Source organism: Silene latifolia, chromosome Y, assembly GCF_048544455.1.
Source record: "Silene latifolia isolate original U9 population chromosome Y, ASM4854445v1, whole genome shotgun sequence".
NCBI classification, from domain to species: domain Eukaryota; kingdom Viridiplantae; phylum Streptophyta; class Magnoliopsida; order Caryophyllales; family Caryophyllaceae; genus Silene; species Silene latifolia.
This window is the reverse complement of record NC_133538.1, coordinates 423,154,151-423,161,349: the sequence shown is the minus strand read 5'-3', so window position 1 is coordinate 423,161,349 and position 7,199 is coordinate 423,154,151.

The window sequence follows — 7,199 nt, the reverse complement described above, 5'->3', positions numbered from 1 at the left end:
TAGCTACGCATATTAATATTGATAACAACAACGAAATTGAAATGAACGATATGGGAAAACATAATTTGAATGATTAAAGCAATAAAACGCAATAAAGAAGCTATGGTTCGGGATTCTAATCTATCAATTCTATGCTAATGACAAAATAAAGTAGAAACTGAAATTAGGAACAAAATAATACCGAAGTAGGAAGCAAGAGTTGAATCCAAAAGCAAGCAAGGAACTTTATTGAAAATTCTAACTACGATTCACTAATGTATTATAGGAACTGAATTAAACTAAGCTAATGAATGATAGATCTCTCAAGCAGTAGGTAAAGTTACGTTATATAGGAAAATAACATAACCTATTCCTAAACCTAATTACAATTGGGCTTCGGTGTCTCGTCTTTTAAATTGCGCATCAGCTCGTGGAGTGGTCGATCGACCACTGAGGCCAGTCGATCGACCACATGCGCTGTACAGAATTGCATTCTGACGATTCGTGCTGCGCGCACCGATCTTAAAACAGCTGCCATTTCTTCGTTACTTGGTCAAATCAGGCGTTCTATACGGCGTTGGAAAGCAAAGAGGATATGATTTCACCTCAAATTAGAATCACTCGATTATATGCTATAGAACTCGAGATATATCCATCTGAAGCAGCCTGCAATGTCGAGAAGCATTCTGTAACACCCCGGTTTATAAAAGAAGCCTTGGTCAAGACATTCCCTAATAAACCGGACTGTTACCATCTCGGTTTCCCGAGGTAGTGAATAACAAGTTAAACTCCAAGGCAATTTATATAATTATTTTTAACTTAATTATTACAAAACCTCTTTACGTCAAATTACAAGAACTAACATAAATAAAAGTGAAAGTCTTCTAGATGATGATCTATCTACTAAGTCTTCTGATCCAGTGTCTCATGCCCATCCAGCTCCCGTTCTATCTCTTAACCTGTCAAGTCTGCTCGCCAATATTTGGGTCATCACAGGTGTTCACGAATACACAGGGTCAACCACGAGGTTGAGTAGGGAAAACAATAAAACAACAAAATATGATATGCATGCTCCTCCGTCACCTCCATCTCCATCTCAACTCATATCTCATATCTCATACCCCGGACAACCCAGCCATACCGATCCCCGGTAGACTATATATATCGACCGTAGCCGATCCCACTCGCACTGAGGACACCAGGGCAAGTCTGCAGAACCCGCCCGGGCCTTATCACAACTCACATCGTATCTCAACATCGTCACTCCTACACCATCCTCCAACTCCAATGCATATGAAATGCTCAATGTAAATTAATGCAACAAAAATATATATATATATATATATATATATATATATATATATATATATATATATATATATATATATATATATATATATAAATCATCGAATCGATAAATCATAAAATCATGCCGGTTACCCGATGTTGTGATATCATATTCAATACGTTCAATTCAGTCAATCACCTTCCCATATATGAATCATAACGTAAATCAACAACCACGAATCAAGTCAACAAAATTAAACAACAACGATAATAAGTTAAGTGTATTTCCCTACCTCAAAGTGCCAGCAATTCCAATTAAGCAGTTTAAGCAGTCCCGAAAATAAAGCAATGAATTTGATTATCGATCCTTCACGAATCCGTCACCTAAAACAATTATAATATTTATAATTACTAATTACTAACTATAGAAATCTCCAAAAGTAGAAGCTACTAAAAATAGATAGGTTACCCAATAGAGAGTTTCTAAAATAGCAATTTCCCGAAATACAATCCCGACACCAAACTTATGCCCAACTGATAACTAAAATAACCCGATTAGTATTTGCCCCAACTTCCCAAAGTAGAAAGTTACTAAAGTAAAATTTCTTAGAATAGAAACTTTCCCGGTATAGTAGCTTTTTCATTTTAACAAACCCGACTCAAAACCCGTCTTTAATTATTTAAATAACTCGGGAATTAAATTAAATAAATTATTTAGAAGACTCGGGAATTAAATTAATTAATTAAGAATACGACCCATTAACGAATTATAACGATTAAACTATGAAAAACCCGTTTCAAAACTAAAAACAGCCCGTCATCAACCACCGTCCCTTCACACGCACCCCCACACTCCCACGCGCCACCACTAGGCCGTGTCAGCCACCAGCCCAAACCCCACTCCGACCTGACCCACCAACGACCACCCCCACTAGGTCGACTCCGCCGGCGAGTCAAACCCCGCTTATTTGGCCTGGTTCACCACCACGCCTCACCAAACACCTCTAATACTCAACCTACAACCACCGCAACCATTACCTAACCCCTGCCAAACCACCACGACCTTGCTCGCCATCGAACAACGTACCCAGGTGTCGTGGCGCCGCCGGTTCGACCTCCCCCGAGTCCATGGTGGCGCCACCCAAAACCTAGCATTCTAAACCCACCTAAAAACACGTAACCAACCCGTTTTGCCACACCCTGTCGCTGCCGCCCTTTTATCATCACTATCACCACCCAAAACCACCATAACCACCACCACTACACTCGTCACTAACCACCCTACCCATATACTCCGTCAACAACCACCAGAAACGCCTCTAGCAGACACGCACCCACCAATAAAACAGCTAGAAATTCGAAAACAGGGGAAAGGGGTTGACTCATACCTTTTTCTGGCGCCTCTACCGCCACCAGGGCCACCCACGGTCGTCGACAATCGCCCCTAGCTCTTCCTTGCTGTGCCGTCAACCCCCCATGGCCACTCTCTCTCTCTCTCTATGCGTGAAAGCTGATGATTGGTGTTGATGAAGGAGGGAGGCGGGTTGAGGGAGTAAGGAATGAGGGAGGCGGGTTAGGGTAGGTACTATTAGGGTTAGGGTTATTAGGGTTAATTGGGCTGGACATGTTATTGGGCCAGCTCAATTGGGTCGAGGGTAAATTGTTTAGCTCACATTTCGAATTCCATATAAACCCGTCTCAAATAACTTAGATCGATACGACGCGAGTCAAGTAAAATAATTAACGTAATTATCGACTCAACAATTAACCCGACTTAATTAGTAATATATAAGATGTATAATAATTAATATATATTAATTTCCATTTAATTGATTATATATAAAATACGGGGTATTACAGTCTTCCCCCCTTAAAATGAACTTCGTCCCGAAGTTCGCTCCCGTACTTAAACAACATAAGGGTATTGTATATCGTACATACGGACGTCACGCATTTCTAACACGGTTAACACACACTTTTGACACATCAATTAACATAACAAACACGAAATGTTACATTCTGCCCTCCTAAACATAAACTTCGTCCCGAAGTTTAACTCGTCTTTACTTAACCCAACTAACTACGACTAATAACTACCTGAGAACACCAATGTATAACAACTAAATATTCATCTGAGAACACCGTCATCTTCCATCTAAATTCCGATCTCAGACTCAAGTAACTCAATAACCATGGTCTCACTGGACCGTAAACGTAACTCGGCACAAAGGCCCCACAACTCATAACTCAATACCAGTAGTTTAACTACACTCTCCTTTTACACCTCAACCAACTAACAGAAGTAGGAATAAAACATATAGAACTCATTTGCATAGGTACCCCACAACGAAACATCTACTTGATCAAAACTACCATCTACAAACAAGTGCAATATAAACATTAAGATTTTACAATCCTACCCGACTAGAAACATGGTTACGTCCTCGTAACCTCTTTTCAATTTTCATATACCTATGCAACAAAATCATTATCAACCACACGTGACAGGAAAGAACATATGATAAAAGATTGCGCATTAACATTAAGGTCGAAACAAGGTTTTATTATGGAATTAACTGATTGTCAACAAATAACATTTATTACTAGCTCATGCTTAACTTCAAAAAAAAACACAACATCAAACTAAAGAACAACAAGAAAGGAACCAAGGTTTACACGGTTTCACCACTAAACAAATTTGATTATCAATTATAGACTATGAACGAGCGAGAGCAAAATCAACAAAACAATTTAAGAACTTCTCACATTGCAAACATATCACAGAAAATAGATCTACCACTACCATCCATCACACTCACAGGATCTTATTGACATGTCCGTACAACCATTTACTCGCTCACTGGTTTAGGTCACGAATTGGGTCGATGAATTTAAGCAATCAACAACATACTCATAATTCATATTTTAAATTATAAAAATTGTTTGCACGATATCAATTCTGAAAACATATTTCCCAATAAAAGTAACTACATATGATCTATGACAACAACAACATCACTTTCATATCCCACATATGTTTCACATTTTAGCAATCATATCTTTCAATTGTGTCTAGCAACATAGTATACTCATTTTCAGCAAAACAAAAGATATCGTATAAATAACTTAGACATATACATTTGCCATCATATACTTCGTAGAACACTAGCTATGATAAAAGATTAACAACTTGAACAGCTTCTCTGATTTGTACGGTTTGAATAATTAGGCAACTCGTAGGCTTAATTAAACGTAACTATAACGACTATCATTTAAACCAATGCATATCATGTGAATCATCAAAGGGTTATCCTATTATAATTGTCAACATAGTTATCATAACAATCTTTATTATAATATAATTGATAGTAACGACTCGAGAATATAGATATGCCAATTGTCGTGTTATATCAAACAGTTTCCTTTATATCACACCCATACAATTGCAAGAATCACTTTAGCATTTTATGACATTGTAATAACGAACATATTCAATAAGGAATAACAACACTGTTTATCATCATGTTATAGGTGTAGGTCCAACTGAAATAATTTAATGCGATGAAGGTAATAAATATAACTATGGGCACAGAACTCATATGAAAGACATTAGAACTCAGATGCATCCTACATGTGTGAACATTTAGACATACTCATTACTACCATCCATGTGTAAACATTTAGACATAATTATTATAATTATTCATGCGTGTATATTAGAACAATCAATTAACTTTTAACGCCATCAACTTACCAAGGTATGACAATATAGTTTTATATTTATATATATCCGACTACTATGCAAATATGATGCACACACCAGAGACATTACAACATGCCAAATGTATATAAAGTATGCAAACAACTGGACTCGTATAAACATTTCACCCTCGATTAAGAATCAAATTAAGCTATCCAATTTTACTCATGCTATCATGCCAACAATGTTATCAACTAAGTTTTAATTTTATCACTTGTTAAGATACATAACTACTGAACATGCGTGCTATTATCGTCATATAAAGCGTTATAAATTCACATTACTAAGGCTCATGAATTAATCAAACAACCGTATGAAACTCAACCTAGAACACACATTTTACAAGTCATGTTTCACGTTGTAACTTTCAAAGATCACGAATAAATAACCATTCGATTAAAACTTGATTCATAGTATTTTTATAAAACACGGAGAGTTAAAAACACAGGGGAAAAAGAATTAGGTCTAAAGCACAAGAATTTCATTTTTAAAGAATTTTACAACTCAGTTGGTCCAAACAAACATGTGACAGCAATTGGTCCAAAACTTGGGTCAGTTTGCAAAACCTACCGTTTAATATAGAGACATCAAGAATTTTCGTGGCTTATCAATTTGAAAATCTATGCGACTCTTTTGATCGATGGAGTTGGAATTATGCAAAAATTATTAATATCAAACATCACTGCACAGGAACTTCCTAACCACAGCTCACTAAAATATTTATTACTCCTAATCCGTATATCATATAAGCATGAAACCAACGCCAAATGAATAATAACTCCCAAGGCTATCTCTCATAAAATTTTCATCCATAGGCAATAAACAGAAAAGAAATGGAAGTAAGGTCAATTAAAGAGTACAATCAAACAAAACAAGTTTCAGCACTAAGTCATTCATTTTCTATGTCCCAAACTCTTACAACCATACTATCGATACTAACTCATCCTAACTTAAATCTCACACTGTGTATTTCGTAACATCTACCCCACAGAATCCTTTCGCATCTCGGTCTACTCCTTACATCTAAATCACGATTGCTATGACTATAAACATGGAATTCAATAGTGTTTCTAATTACTGTCACAAGACTATACTAGCATGGCTTTGGGATCACATAACCGCATATTACTAGGCATAATAGTACTATTAGCACATCATTCAACATCCACCTAGGTAACTATCATCGACTCGCAATTATTTTCATGCTCACGACTACCACAACACTTCATTGATTATTATCCTGAACTCGAAAATTTATTTCTCATCTCCCTAACATCACATGATCACGCCATCATTCATACAAAATACTTACCGAAGCGTTGTCCTGCAGAATGGTTAGAATATATGGGTCTCAAGGTATACATCAACTCTTTTATGCAATAATCAAGGTATCAATCAGTTACCACTTAGGCAACGATATATGAATTTCATGTTCAACCTCAAGCAACTTTTCTACCCTTTCTCTCATATACACTCTGGGTTTCCGGGTCAAACTGAGAGGGCCGCTGGTTCGGTGTGAGGGGGCCCCTAACTCATACCTTACCTTAGTGTGCTCCTAACAGTTCTATCTCAGGGTTCATTTTATTTAGACTCTTCCTATGTTCATTGGGTTCATTGGTTTAGGCCTGAGGATCGTTCGCTCTGATACCACTTTGTAACACCCCGGTTTATAAAAGAAGCCTTCGTCAAGACATTCCCTAATAAACCGGACTGTTACCATCTCGGTTTCGCGAGGTAGTGAATAACAAATTAAACTCCAAGGCAATTTTTATAATTATTTTTAACTTAATTATTACAAAACCTCTTTACGTCAAATTACAAGAACTAACATAAATAAAATTGAAAGTCTTCTAGATGATGATCTATCTACTAAGTCTTCTGATCCAGTGTCTCACGCCCATCCAGCTCCCGTTCTATCTCTTAACCTGTCAAGTCTGCTCGCCAATATTTGGGTCATCACAGGTGTTCACGAATACACAGAGTCAACCACGAGGTTGAGTAGGGAAAACAATAAAACAACAAAATATGATATGCATGCTCCTCCGTCACCTCCATCTCCATCTCAACTCATATCTCATATCTCATACCCCGGACAACCCAGCCATACCGATCCCCGGTAGACTATATATATCGACCGTAGCCGATCCGCCCATCGCATGTTGAGGACACCAGG